The sequence below is a fragment of the Anomaloglossus baeobatrachus genome, chromosome 12 (genome assembly GCF_048569485.1).
Source record: "Anomaloglossus baeobatrachus isolate aAnoBae1 chromosome 12, aAnoBae1.hap1, whole genome shotgun sequence".
In the NCBI taxonomy this organism is placed as follows: Eukaryota; Metazoa; Chordata; class Amphibia; order Anura; family Aromobatidae; genus Anomaloglossus; species Anomaloglossus baeobatrachus.
In genome coordinates this window covers 26,059,172-26,074,813 of record NC_134364.1, presented here as the reverse complement: position 1 = coordinate 26,074,813, position 15,642 = coordinate 26,059,172, and the positions used below count along the sequence as shown (strand labels likewise).

The 15,642-nt window shown below is 43.2% G+C and overlaps 1 protein-coding gene across 5 annotated transcripts in view; it reads left to right on the top strand.

The window, feature by feature from the left end:
- Positions 1 to 15,642, top strand: part of FMN1 (formin 1) — a 367,097-nt gene that overhangs the window by 162,731 nt on the left and 188,724 nt on the right. The window lies entirely within an intron of this gene.

Here is a 15,642-nt window from a genome sequence, read left to right as displayed (position 1 = left end):
ACAATATGATGTTGCCTAAATCAGCTAATCAAATCCTGGATACACCCTGCATCACACCCACCAAACACACCAGTGGACGGCCTGAGTGGAATAGGGTCGCCCACCTGGGGGGGTTGGAGAAGAGGTCAGGAGTGTCAGAAGGAGAGTTGAGCTTGAGAAGTGAAAGTGAGAGGCGGTCAGGAGGGGGGCTCCTGAGGTGTAATCTAGGTGGCAGATGGTGGTATGGGCCTAGAGGAGCTAGACCCCTGGTCGCAGGGGATCATGGCAAGGGGCACGGAACTGTCGAAGGACAGCCGGCGGCCTTGCACAATCACCTGCCTGGGACCAGGGCACGACCGGTTCAGCTTCAGGCAACCCAATAATTTACCCAAGGAGAATGGAGCCTTCAAGATCCGTTCCCACCTGCTCCAAAATTGGGGTACTAGCGCAACGAGCGGGATAGCACTTTCCACTCAAAATGGTCCAGAAAATCCCAAGTGTGAACCCTTAGAGCAAGCTCCCACACTTAGCCATAGTGGGGAGCGGGACCCGGCAAGTTTCACACTACCGGGACCACCAAAGAAGTAAACTTAGTGCCAGGAGGCAGGTCACGGATCACCAGGCAGCACCATTGGGGACAGGACCCGAACGAAGCTCCCCTCAGCGCTATCCAGAACTTAATGGACTGAGTGAGTACACAAGTGACCCCTTCTCATCCAACGGCACTCCCCCTCACCACAACCGAGCCCCGGGGTAACCCCCCACCCCCACCCGTGGAGGGTCACAACACCTGGCTACCCCATTCAATCATCCCTGGGTACTCCCAACTGCAGCGGTGGTACTCCTAATTACCACATACCACGGGTGGCATCACAAACTCTAATACATCCCTTGTAAATACCCCCCTTCATTTGAGTGAACGCACGACCCCCGGGTCCGGAGACCCGACACGGGGGCGGCACAAATATCCACATTTTAAAGTCTTGTTTCTAATGTAATGACCAATCATCAACTGGATTCATGAATCGATCATTAATTTTAACTTTTGACGTTTTGGAATAGTTAAAAACCCCAGTCAGGGATGTAGGAATTTTTCAGTCAAAATTGCACATGGCTGTATTGAAAATGCCAATCCTCTAAGGCCAAAAACACACTTCCGAATAAAAAACATACGTGTGACACGGTCCGTTTTTCGGGTCCGTGTTCCTTTTTTTTGGGGCGTTTCTCCGGTACATATGACATCTGTGTGATGGCGTATGCTATCCGTGTGTGCGTGTGGAATGTCCGTGTGTGCGTGTGAAATGTCGGTGTATGTGTACGTGAAATGTCCGTGTGTAATGTCCGTGTGTGTGGTAAAATGTCGTTGATACATGTCGACAGACAAAGTTGTGCGATGAGAATGAACTCTGGTGAAGTTCACCCGACTTCATCCTCATACCGCGGCTCTGTCTGTGTTGCGTACTGATTAGCGGTCAGCCGTGAAGGACTCACCAGTGACCGCTAATCCCCAGAGTGACTGAAGTGAGCAGCGCGATTAGCGCTACCGTCACTCAGGCTACCCGCGGCTAGCTGGATCCTCCACCCGAGACCGCAACTCACCTGTGACTTCATCGCTGTCACTCGAGCGAATTGCTGTCACAGTTGGAGGATCCAGCGGTGGCCGCGAGTAACCTGAGTGATGTCATCGCTGATTGCGCGGCTCACCTCCAGTTGCTGCGTGGAGGTGACATGAGCGGTGGTGTTCTTCTGCCGCTCCTGTCACCTTCATGTAGCAGAGCTGGAAGCGACGCTGGACCTCCGTGGATTACGCCGGACATGGATGGGTATTTGTTATTATTTATTATTTCAAATAAAGGATTTTTTCACTGTGTGTTTATTAACTTTAACTTGCAGGTTAATCATTGGGGTGTCTCTTAGACGCCTGCAATGATTAATCTAGGACTTATTGGCAGCTATGGGCTGCCATTAACTCCTTATTACCCCGATTGCCAACGCACCAGGGCAAATCGGGAGGAGCCGGGTAGAGTCCCAGAACTGTCGCATCTATTGTATGTGGCAATTCTGGGCGGCTGCTGGCTGATATTGTTAGGCTCCCCATCCTGAGAATACCAGCCTTCAGCCGTATGGCTTTATCTTGGCTGGAATCAAAATGGGGGGGGCGCACGCCGTTTTTTTTAAATTATTTATTTCACTGCACAGTATAGAGCCACCCACCGGCTGCTGTGATTTGGTGCAGGGAGACAGCTGTCACTCAGCGTGGGGGCGCGTCTGACTGCAATCAATCATAGGCGCCGGTGGGTGGGGGAAGTAGGGAATTCGAGATTGATTAATGAGCGGCCGGCATTTTCAAATGAATTGAAGCCTCGTATTTTTGGCACAGCTGTTCCTCGCCGCGCTGGTGATCGGGGATTGGTAAGTATGCGCCGGGGAAGAAAAAGACCGAGCGCCAATGTAAGTATGACTGAGAACAGCAGGAAAAAAAGGTAAGTAGACTGACTTTAATAAAAAAGAAAAAAAAAATAGATTGCTCGTTTAAAAACGCACACGGACGAAACGTGCTGAACATGGACATGCTCCGTGTGCCGTCCGTGCAGGCATGGACCCATTGACTTTAGTGGGTCCGTGCCTGCGTGCTGACCGCCAAAAACTGACATGTTGTCCGTGCGGGAAAACGCACACATGTACTTATCACACGGACACACGTTCCGTGTGATTTTACACGTGTGTGCCATCACCCATAGAATAACATGGGTCTCTGTGTCTCCGGTACTTGCAAAAACGTACCAAACACGTACCGGAGGCACGGATGTGTGTTGCGGGCTTAAAGCAGGGTTTTCCAAACTCCAGTCCTTATGACCCCATTGAGTCATGTTTTCAGAATTTCTTTAGCATTGAACAAGTCGAGGCATCACCTTTGCAATACTAAGGAAATCCTGAAAACTAGACCTGTTGGGAGCCATGGGACACCACTTCCCTAGAGCATATATTGCCAATTTACTCTCTGAATTGTAGCCAGTGGTGCCCCATTCAGACTCTACTTATGAATTGTGGAGTAACTAGATGGCAGACATGATTAAACCTTCCACTTCTAATGAGTAACTTAGATAAGATGGGAGTAGTAGAGCGCTGTTTGGGCTGACACCCTGCAATGTTTGAAGCAACTCCTTTTGCAAACATGATCATGCACGAGATGACGGTCATATGCTGAGACTGATCTCCACACTGCAGCTCTGTCATCTGCTATAATGGAAGGTTAATGTTACACTGACTGTAAAGGACTAGCCCTTTGGTGATTGGCTATATAAAGACTACCGATCTGGGGCTGCCCTTTAATAAAAAAATGAGTTTCCCCAGATTGATTTTTCACAATATCATGAATTCAGAAAAGCACTTAGAAGGGTTAAGGCCCCACAAGGACCAACTTTCTAGCGAAAGTTGTGCTCTAACATCCAGGTTGTGGGATCCCAGCATTGCCCACTGTGGTCCCCCTTGGTATAGGAGCAAAATGTTGATTTTCCACCAACCAAGTACTGCCGCATAATTTACTGAGCCGTCACCGAATAGTAAACGCTTGAATGATGTTACCAGATTCAAGCATAACTAGTAAAGTACGCATCAGCAAGCGGTCAACTCAAAGAGCAAGATCCCGCGAAACTTCACTCTTTCAATTTGAGAGAAGTCCAAGCTTAATTTGTGCTTTAACGTTGTGAGCTTTCAAAGGACATTAAAAATCTTCTAAGAGCCTTTATCAGACAATATTTTGTAAAATTGACAATCTGGAGGTGCTCCTTCCATTATAGGAGCAGGCCTAGTTTGGGGATAGGGACGTTTTAACACAAAATAAAACAGTTTGCCACATTCACACCTCAGTTTTGCAGGTACGTGTGGTGTCAGTGGTTTGTTTTGTTTTTTTTTGTTTTGTTTTTTTTTTTACTTTGTGTGCACTGACCCTACATATTTTTGTGGGTACTGTTCACTTGTCAGCTAGTTGTTTTTTTTTTTTTTTTTGTTTTTTTTTCTTTTTTTGAGGTGGGGGGCAAAGGGGCTACTGATGTCTTTCATAAAAAGATGTTAAATGTTATACTTTAGGGTGTGTTCACAATGGGATTTTTGACGAGATTTGGGAGCAGAAACTGAATACAAACTCTCAATTATCCTCAAATACTTGCAGTTTCTGCTACAAAACTCCCTGGAAAAAAAACCTGTAAATATCCTAAATCTGATTTGATGACAAAACTCCAATTCAAGTGAATGGGTCAGTGAAGGAAGGCAGCGAATGAATACGATCCAAGTTGCGTCAGAGGACGGTCCAACCTTTATACTGACTGTTGGCTAGTGAGAAGCTTGAGAAATTAGAAAATCAACTTTTTTTTTTTTTTTACAGTGACATTTATGGCTTGATTAGTTCCAAAATTGATTTTTGTTCTTTTTACCGTCCATGGTATTAATAACAACATCCTTCTCCGGCACCACATTTCAAAGCCGTTGATTCGTCTTCTGTCTGGTTTCCAGTACTACACCTCCCCAAACCTTATCTTTGCAAAAACCAGGCTGAATTGCCATCTAGAAGTCTAGTAGAGCTGTGTAGGGTTCAGCGGACCCGGATCCGCAAAATCCAGATCCGCACGGTTTGAGTGCCCGATCAGAGTCCGACCAGTACCCGGGATTCGGGGTGCACGATCCGGTTCCGGTTGTTGTTTTTTTGTTTTTCTTTTTGTCCCGGATCCGGCTCCCCATTGATTTGCATGTCTGCGGATTCCGTATCGGATCCGGACTTCGGCGGCAACCCGATCCGGATCCACCGGACCCAGATTATGGCCGATCCGCTCAACTCTAGAGCTGTGTGAGCTGGCTGGCATCCAGCTTTTCAAGAATCCAAGTGTCAGAGTGGAATATTTGATCTTTGTTACTTATTTTTGCTTCATTAGGAAACTAAACTATTGGATAGATGGTGGCCATATGCTGTAATTATTAACAGGTTGTAGGATATTGGCTAAACTGGTCAGTATATATCCAATAGTGGCGCTGTACTTTGTTCGTGGGCTGCATCTGATACTGCATCCCGATTCGGTTAAGCAGGTCTGTGTTGCCGTGCAATAAAGAACCACAGAAATAAAACATTTTTTTTTTTTTCGTATTTTTATTCTTGTCCAGCTTTTTGCATTTTGTATACTAAATCTAAGGCAAAAAAGAATTGTAATGCCCAGATGGCTTAGTGATCAGATCAGTGTGTAATCGTTGCTGTCAGACTGTGATGGGTGTAAATCTGGGTCTTTTAAGTACACAGCAATAATAATGGACAGAGATGCTATGGAATTAATGCTGTTAATATGCTAGTCTACGCAGACATGGGATTGTGATGTGGAAAATGGCACCACATTCAGGAGACCGTATTTTGGTGTCCGATGCTTTTTTTTTTTTTTTTAATGGTACGGTCATGCACGAGAAGATGTCACCCAAAATCACCATGATTTTATGGTTACACAGGACAAATCCCTTTTTCTAAGACTATGGAACAACATGTGCTATGCCTGGTTATACAGAAGTATGGCAGTGGGAGAAAATATATCCAGATAGGTATGACATACAGAAGTATAGAAAATTTTGAAGGTAGCTTCGTAGGGGCTATTTTTACAGAAAACTATGAAGTAATGGCTACAAATGAGTTTCAAAAATCCTAGAAAATTAAAAGTAAATTGAGAAGTTTGGATATATGCAACTTGTGGATTTTTTTTTTAATTTTTTTTTGAGCCGCTCTGCCTAAAAAAAAAAAAAAAAAAAAAAAAAAAAATAAAAATTGAAAATTTATTCAAAGAACAACTTAAACACTTCCTATGCATGTAATGTGACTACTGAGGCCGCTTTCGCACATCTGAGTTTTCCATCAGTCACAATCCGTTTTCTCGACGGATCCGTCGCAGATTGTGGCTAAACTGATGCGATGGATCCGTTTTTTGACTGATCCGACTAGCTAGGGGCTAAATAATGGGAGCATGCTCGGTTAAAAAAATAAAATCCGTCGCAGGATTCCGTTTGACGGATGACTGATCCTGCACCCTTAGGCTTCCATTCTACCAAACGACGGACGGCGAGGGATCTGTTCAGCTGGATGCTGTTCGACATACACAAAAAATGTTATTGTGGATGTAGTCTACGTCCGATGGACACATTTTTCGATGGATCCGTGGAATGAGTGATGAAACATGAGGCCATCCGTCGCTAATACAAGTTGATGAGAAAAAAAACTGATCCAGCGGCATCAGTTGCCAGATCCGTTATTTTCAAAATTTGATGGATTGTGACTGATGGCAAAAAACTGATGTGTGAAATGGGTCTTAGAAGCAGCTCCTCATGGAATCGATGCCAACCTAGGCATTTTTCAATCAAAAAGTAGCAAACCATACTACAGGAAAAATTTGGTTTACAACATGCTTTAAAAACCCTTCCAAACAATTTCCGGAAATCTTTCAAGAAACTCCTCCAAAAACACGTATATGCACACATGTTTGTCAGGTGGATTCGATCTGCAACCCACTTGAAAAATCACTTAAAACTACTGCAAAGAAGTGAGGATACAGGAGGTGAGGGTAAAGCTGGTTATGCAGCGGTATAGTGGATTGAGGGTTACTGCAGGTGGGTCTTTAGGTTCCTTTTGAAGGTTTACATGGTAGGTGAGTTTTATATGCTTGGGCTGGAGTATGAGGGATGCACGGGAGAAATCTTGAATATGATTGTAGGAAGAAAAGAGAAGATTGGATGTGAGGAGGAGATATTGTGAAGATCAGAAGTTGTGTGCAGGTAAGTACAAGGAAACTAGGTCACAGATGTATGGAGGACCCAGGTTGTTGATGGCTTGGTATGTTATGGTTAGGCTAACTGTAGTTTTTGGGCAATGGGGAGCCAGTGAAGGGATTGACAGAAAAGAAGCTTGGGGAATAGCGAGGGTACAGGTGGATAAGTCTTGCAGCAAAGTTTTGATAAACTGGTGTGGTGCTAGAAGTGAGGCAACAGAGCAGGAAGTTGCAGTAGTTGAGGTGGGCACTGGTGAGGGCATTCTTAAATGTTTTTGCTTATTCTTGGTTAAGGAATGTATGGATCCAGGAAATATTTTGAGTCAAAGACAGCAGGAGGTGAAAAGGGCTAGGATATGTGGCATGAAAGAGTAGTCAAGGATTACCCCAAGGCAGCTTGCAGCACTGGGGAGAAGGAGCCATTGAACATGATGGATAGGTCTGTTGTGAGGGTTCAGTGAGATGGGGGAAACGCAAAGGATTCTGTTTTGTCCACGTTACGTTTTTTACAAATCGAGTGGAGAAAAACCATTTTTAAATATCGGACAGATTGTGATTCTGGTTAGTAAGGAAGGAGGTGATGGCTAGTCCAGAGAGGTAGATCTGTATATCAGTATAGACATGCTACTGAAAGCTGTGAGATTCTGAGCTGTCCCAGGCTGAAGGTGTAGATTGAAAAGAGGTGTCCAATAATAAAACCTTGAGGGATATAGACAAGGGGCGAGATCAGGATGTGATATGTGAGTGCTGTTAACCTATTCCGTCCTTTGTCACTTCGTTTCACCACTTCAGGCTTCAAAAGCTGAGGAGCATTTAAGAGAAGCAGCATGGTCATTCTTTGGGCAGAATCCTCATGGAAATCGATCACTTTTCAAAAAATCACTTAGCGTCTTTTTTGCAAACAGAAGGGATGTCAATGAAGACACTTCAGGAATAACACTACCGTCCTTATCCTGACGCGTCGTCCTTTTAGTGCACATATACATAGGCCAAGTCCTTTGATGCTGCAGATTTTCTGCAACACTTCGGGATCAATAATCTTAATTATGTTACTTGCATTTTTTTTGTTTTCATCTGTTTTAATCCAATAAATATTTCCACTGCATTGTTTTCATTGTTTTTAAACAAAACATGTTGGCTTTGATAACATTTTATTGATGGTAACGTGCGAATTCCAAGCCTTTTTTAATGCATTTTTGATGTGGAATCACAATAATAATGCATGCAAGGTTTTTATCTGTGGTTATTTTCCTCCTTTCTGTAGATTTTATGGGGAAAAAATACGCTAGTAAAACATATTGCCCTCGAAAGAAATGAACATACTGTGTATAAATAAAAAAATAAAGTTCCACAGTCTTCAGAAAAACAGCATACTGGAAAAAAAGTGTGCATGACTTTTCAGAAATCTCATTGATTTATGGTAGTGCTATAAAAACTACTTTTTGCAGAATTTTTATTAAAAAAAAACAAAAAACATTGTGTGAACTTAAGGTGGTGTCACACACAGCGACGACGACAACAACGTCGCTGCTACGTCACCATCTTCTGTGACGTTGCAGCGACGTCCCGTCGCTGTCGCTGTGTGTGACATTCAGCAACGAGCTGGCCCCTGCTGTGAGGTCGCCGGTCGTTGCTGAATGTCCTGCTTCATTTTTTCGTCGTCTCTCTCCCGCTGTGAAGCACATATCGCTGTGTGTGACAGCGAGAGAGCAACGAAATGAAGCGAGCAGGGAGCAGGAGCTGCGGAAAGCTGTAACCAGGGTAAACATCGGGTAACCAAGGGAAGACCTTTCCCTGGTTACCCGATATTTACCTTCGTTACCAGCCTCCGCCGCTCTTGCTGCTAGTGCCGGCTCCTGCTCTCTGCACATGTAGCTGCAGTACGCATCGGGTAATTAACCCTATGTGTACTGTAGCTAGGAGAGAAAGGAGCCAGCGCTAAGCAGTGTGCGCGGCTCCCTGCTCTCTGCACATGTAGCGATGTTATGATCGCTGCTGTGTTTGACAGCTAAGCAGCGATCATAACAGCGACTTACAAGGTCGCTGCTACGTCACAGAAAATGGTGACGTAACAGCGATGTCGTTGTCACTGTCGCTATGTGTGACCCCAGCTTTACCCTTAGATTAAAATTACTAACTAGTTGGGTATCATTGCTTTGTTCATTTTCCCAGTAGCTCTTTGTTCTCTTGATTGCACATGAAAAAAGACTTTACCACCTCCTTACAATGGCCTAATCTCCTGATGTAAGTTTTTTTTTTTTTCTACTCTGTTTTCCACCCAGGATTTGCAGAGAACATTGACTGCAAACAGTATTTGTAATAATTTTAAGCCCTAGGTGGTTAACACCTCAAAATAGACTCTAGGCTGTATACAACAGCAGAGCGTATAGCAATGTCAAGTCTTTTGTTTTTTGAACTTGCCGTTTTAGGAAAGGGTGAGGCATATGGTCGTATATAGAATGTAAGCCCGCAAGGGCAGGGCCCTCTTCCCTCTGTACTAGTCTGTCTATTGTAACTTATATATGTATTCTGTATGTAACCCCCTCTCATGTACAGCCCCATGGAATCAATGGTGCTCTATAAATAAATAATAATAAGAATATACTCACCAATGGTGTTTTAATAGGGTAAAATCTTGTTCTTAAGCCAGTTTCCGTGTCTCACAGATGAGGCCGTGTTGATGAGGTCAGAAGGTCCATGGTCTATCAGTGTGTTGTGGTCCATACTTTAAATGAAAAATTAGAGCGAAACTCCGTAATGCCATGCAAAGAAAGCGGGGGGCCTGATTGTTATCAGACGCCCACCCACCACACAAGCTCATAAACATAATAGAAAAAGAAGAGGAGAGAAGAGCTTTTGTAGTGCAAAAGAGTATAAATAATTATTATGACAAAAAGTGATAATTCATTTCTTGTAAAATTAGGTAAAAACAGAGACCAATCCTATTGCAATTTACTCCATATAGTTCCCATACTCATAGGTGTAACATAAAACAGTATTTAGATCACACATAATATCCCATTAGCAATTCATATTCTCTCTCTCATATATATGTATGTATGTATGTATGTATGTATGTATGTATGGTAATATATATATATATATATATATATATATATATATATATATATATATATATATATATATATATATATATATATATATATATATATATATATATATATATATATATATATATATATTATAGTATATTATATTATAGTATATTTTATATTATATCTCTCTCTCTCTATATATATATATATATATATATCTCATCAGATTGACATATATAAAATACCATGGGTAAGTGTTGCATATTGCCCATTAAGGATATACATTATGATAGTGGAACAAAATCCAACAGGTCGGAGTATTTTCATTGCCAATTTACCGCTATAGGAGGTGCTGTCCCCTGAAGAGAAAAAATCTTTATTAAAACGTACGTTGGGCTGATTTGAGGACTTTTTCTCTGAGACTGACCGTCATTACATCCTATAGCGGTAAATTCGCAATGGAAATACTTCGACTTGTTGGATTTTTTTCCACTATCTATGGGATCCCCATAATGTATAGCCTTAATGGGCCATATGCAATATTTACCCATGGTAGTTTCTATGTCAATCTGATTGTGTGTATAATATATATATATTTTACAAGAAATTAATTCTCACTTTTTGTCATAAATATTTATACTCTTTTAACTGCAAAAGCAATTCTCTCCTCTTTTTTTTTTAAATGAAAAAATCTTGCCAGCCTACCTTATCTCCTACATGTGCTATGCAGAGAACCTTTAGTTTAGTTTAGTTTTTTGTTCTTTGATTTTATTTTTTTTTTCTTCTAATAAGTACTGTGATATTTTTTTATTATTAATAATAATAATAATAATAATAATAATAATATTTGCGTTGGTTCTCAATGTATCTGTAAGGATAGTTTGTGCGCTCTAGCCACTAAAAAAAGGGTTAAAATGTGGTAAAGTGTTTCTCCTACCAACAAAGTACATTTTAATCAATAGATGGTTCTTTTCTCCCCACTGATAAAACTATCATATTGTTTTTCTTGTTTATTGAGCTGCTAAGTTCTTTAAATTCATTGACTGTTTTTTCTTTGACAAAAATGAAATTTTCTTAGGGTAAGTTCACACACTGGGTTTTTTTAAAGCTGCGTTTTTTTTTATGCTGCGTTTTTGGGCTGCAAAAAAACCACACAAACGCACCCGCGGCAAAAGTCGCAAAAAATGCATGTGTTTTAAGGCGTTTTGGTGTATTTTTTGCTGCGTTTTTGCTCACTGCGTTTTTATGCGTGTTTTTTTTTGAGTGAGCAATGCCATTTAATGCCATTAAAGATTGTTTGGAAAAAAGTGTCATTTCCTCCTTCAATATGTTCTTCATTCTCCACTAGTGTATGCAGGAGAGCAGACAGCAGCTGCAGAACTACAAGGCTCAGCATCCTCCATCCAGGACTGTATGCAGGAGTTTTTAGCCCCCCCCCAAAAATGACGTGGGCTTCTCCATATATTTGTATGCTAGCCAGGTACAGCAGGCAGGTACGGGCTGCCCCCAGCTGCCTATTTTATACCCGGCTGGGACCCAAAAATATAGGGAAGTGTGTGTATGTATGTATGTATGTACGTATGTATGTATGTATGTATGTATGTATGTATATATTTATGTGTATATATTTATGTGTATAATATATATATATATATATATATATATATATATATATATATACATACATACATACATACATATATATATATATATATATATATATATATATATATATATATATATATATATATATATATATATATATATATATATATATATATATATATATATATATATATATATATATATATATATATATATATATATTATAATGAAAAAAAATTACGTGGGATTCGCACAATTTGAGTCCAGCCAGGTACAACTAGGCAGCTGGAGATGGAATCCGCAGTGCAGGGTGCCCAAGCTTTCTGGGCACCCCCACTGCGAGTTGCAGTCTGCAGCCACGCCAGAAAAGGGCGCTTTAATAGATGCGCTATCTTCTGGCGCTGTATCCAACTCTTCCAGCTGCCCTGATGCCGGGTGGCTCGCTGGGTTTAATGAGGTTAGGGCTAGCTGTATATCACCAACTGTCCCTAAGCCTTAAATTCATGGTGTCACGCCAATATTGGACATAGCCAGCATGAATTTCTAGTAAAGATAAAAAAGAAAACAAAAAAACACAACACAGAAAAATATTTTTATTAGAAATAAAACACAACACAATTAGTGACTCCATCTTTATTGAAATAAAGAACCCCTCCCTCTCCGCAGTAAACCCAGGTCAAGGGTCCCGCGCCGTCCAATCCGGATCCAATATAATCTGATCGGTTTGTTAGAAGGCATACCGATTTAGATAATGTCAGGTTCAAGGATGTGAATCACATCACACATCAGCTGATTGTATAAAAGCCGTTTATACAATCAGCTGATGCATCAGTGCAAAAAAACTACTACTCACTTCTGTGCAGACTCCCGTCCGATCGGTGCAGGACCCGGCGGTAATCAGCTGTTAGTCTCCTGACTGCATCAGCTGATCGTTAAAGTCGGCCTCACCGCGAGACTTATCCGATCAGCAGCTCCTGTAGCTATCGGACGTGCCCGGGAGTCTGCACACAGTCAGAGCAGGGGTGCCGGTACCGGGAGAGGAACTGGGAGCGGACATGTCGGGAGTCTGCAGACAGGTGAGTATGACTTTTTTTTTTCTTTCTTTATTTTTTTTTTTTCTACTATTCACTTTTGATTTCGCAGCTGCTTCCACCTCACGCCGGACATGGCGCCGCACGGGAGTGGACATGGCGCCGCACGGGTGGTGGAAGCAGCAGTGGCGGTACCGGGAGGATTCACGCTTCTGTGTTTACCAACAGAAGGAATCCTCTTCCTGTACAGGTCACTGTACTACCCACCCCTTGCGTTTTTATAGCTGCGTTTTTAGTCATAGAAACGCACTAAAATGCAGCTATATTTGCAATTTGCGTTTTTCATTGCGTTTTTGAACATCTCATTGAACTCCATGGTTGGAAAACGCAGTGAAAAAACGCAAAAATAATTGACATGTGGGCACCACAAAAACGCAGCTAAAAAAAAAACAAAACTGTGTACAGACAGCAAAAATGTAAACTCATAGACTTTGCTGGGGAATCAAAGTCATGCACTTTTCTGAACAAAAACACATCCGAAAAATTCGCAAAAACGCACTGTGTGCACATGGCCTTAGAGGTCTATGGTTGTCATGCGACAAAGCTCCAATTCATATTTGCGAGTTTAAGTAATTTTTTTTTGTGTATGTAGATATATTATACAGGAGCTATGGCTGCTCCTTTACCTCCTCCCTCAGCTTCTCAAGATCGACTCACACAGACACAAAATGCCTTCTTTTCTTCCCTGCAAGCCCAGAGACTGGGTCATGTGCTCCAACCAGGTGGCCTTGTATGTGATGTAGGGAAAGCAGGGCTGACTCATTAACCTTTAACATCCTCCTAATAGCAGAATATCACTTTGTGCATACCACTTTAATGTGTTGAATTCTCATGTACAATACCTGCAAAGTAAAATGTTAACTGAGTGCAAATATAAGGTAGCTTCCAGATCTGCTACATCTCAAAGGCACATAAACAACTTTGGAATATTACAGTAATATTAGGCCTAAGATGGAGGACATTTTGCTTGGAAGGGGGAGGGGGCCTTCTGTGCCGCCCCAGCAGTGGATCGCACCGCTCTTATCCGGGGGTAGTGTCCGTTCGTGGCTCGAGGGTCTCCGGACTCTGGGGCTTAGGGGCCACACTCTAAAATAAAAGGAGGATATTTACAAGGGAGTTAGTTCGTGACACCACCCGTGGTGTGCAGTAATTTGGAGTACCGCCACTGCCATTTGGAGTACCCGGGGTGATGGAGTGGGGCGGGCCGCAAGGTGTCGTTGCCCTCCACGGGTAGGGGTAGGCCCCAGGACTCTGGATAATGTTGTTATTAGCTGTCGTGAAGTGGAAATCACTCAGGTACTCACTCAGCCAATAAGCAGACGCAGACAACCGGGTTAACAAAGTTCTCTGGTTGCCGCTGCCTCTCAAAGGGGAGCTCGTCCGGGTCCCGTCCTCTGCAGTGTTGCTGGTGGTCTGTAACCTGCCTCCTGACACTAAATTTTTAAAGTGCCCATTGTGGTCCGGTAGCTTGCTGCTATCTGGGCCCCGCTCCCCACTGTGGCTAAGTGGAGGAGCCTGCTCTCAGGGCTCACGCTTGGGATTTCAGTGGGCCGCTTGTTTGTAAAGCCCTATTTCCTTCGTTGCGCTAGTGCCCCAATTCTGGAGCTGGTGGGAACAGTCCATAAAGGCTCCTCTCTCCTCAGGTTAATTGCAGAGTTGCCTGAAGCTTCTCCCTGACCTAGAGTCCATGCACCCCGCTGTGCATTCGGTCCCAGACCGGCGGTTAGGCCCAGGCTGCTGACCATCCACTCGACCGGTCCTGGCACCTAGTGTCAATCTCCTGTGACCGGGGGTTCAACTCCTTTGGGTCCAAACCACCGCCTGCGACCTAGGATTCTCCTCCTCTAGGAGTTCCAACTCCCAGCTTCCTCTCACTTCACTCCCCTGGAGCCAACAACTCACTGGGGAGCTCCTTCTCCCAGCTCCTCTCTCACTGGGATCTATTTCTGTTCTGCCTGTCAGCTCTGCTCTGCACTTCCTCCCTCGCTGACTTCCCCCCTCCCACTACTGTCTGACCCCTAGGTTGGCGACCCTATTCCGCTCAAGCCGCCCACTGGTGTGTCTGACAGGTGTGGTGCAAGGTGTTACTAGGATTTGTGAATGCTGATGGAAGCAACACTGCAGGATATAGACCCAGAACCATGGGGGGTTGAATACTGCACGGGTAGGGCAATTTGTGCAGTACCCTGTGACGACCTGAATAGTCCAGGGGCGTCACACTTCCAGTAATAGTGTCCCAAATCCTGGTATAATTTCTCTATCCGGGCCCCTTCCTGGTAGAATTTCCTCTATCCTAGCTTCTCTTTATGGTATAATATCCTCCATTGTGGGCCTCTTCCTGGTCGAATATTTCCTATCCTGGGCCTCTTTCTTGCACAATATCCTCCATCCTTGGTCTCTTTCTGGTATAATATCGTCCATCCTGGGCCTCTTCCTGGTCGAATATCCTCTATCATGGGTTGCTTTCTCGTATAATATCCTCCATCCTGGGCCTCTTCTAGTACTAAGTACCTGTTCTTCAGCTCCTCTACAACAAGTCTACAAAAAGAGTCTTCTTACCTTCTCACATGCGTTGTCCTCTTCGGTAACAGCCAGCATAGAAGTTAGCAGCTAATGCACATCCAGCTGAACTAGCTACCTAAGGCGACTATAATCTGGGCTACATTCAACTTGCACATCCTTTCTTTTATAAATCATGATATTCCTATAAATCTGTCTTTTGATAAACAAGTGTTTTGGGGTCCAGAAAAAGATTTCCTTATTAAGTGATTGCTCTCAGTGAGAGAAACAAAATTAAAGGGAACCTGTCAGCAGAAATTTCGCCCAAAACCTAAAAGATTCCCCATCTGCAGCTCCTGGGCTACATTCTAGAAAGGTCCCTGTTGTTATTGTGCCCCATGTGAGACCAAAATAAAGACTTTATAAAGTCTTACTTTTTTTGCATGGGAATCTTCTTTTTTTTTTTTTTTTTTAAATAGTCACGGGGGCGGGCTTTCTGGCATCCGTTATTCTCCCTCCTGGTCCTTTTATGCCGTCCCCAATCGCTTCTTTCCATAGCTGATGACGCCGCCCAGTGCTACAGCGGTCCCTGCGCATGCCCAGTGCCAGTCTCACGGGATT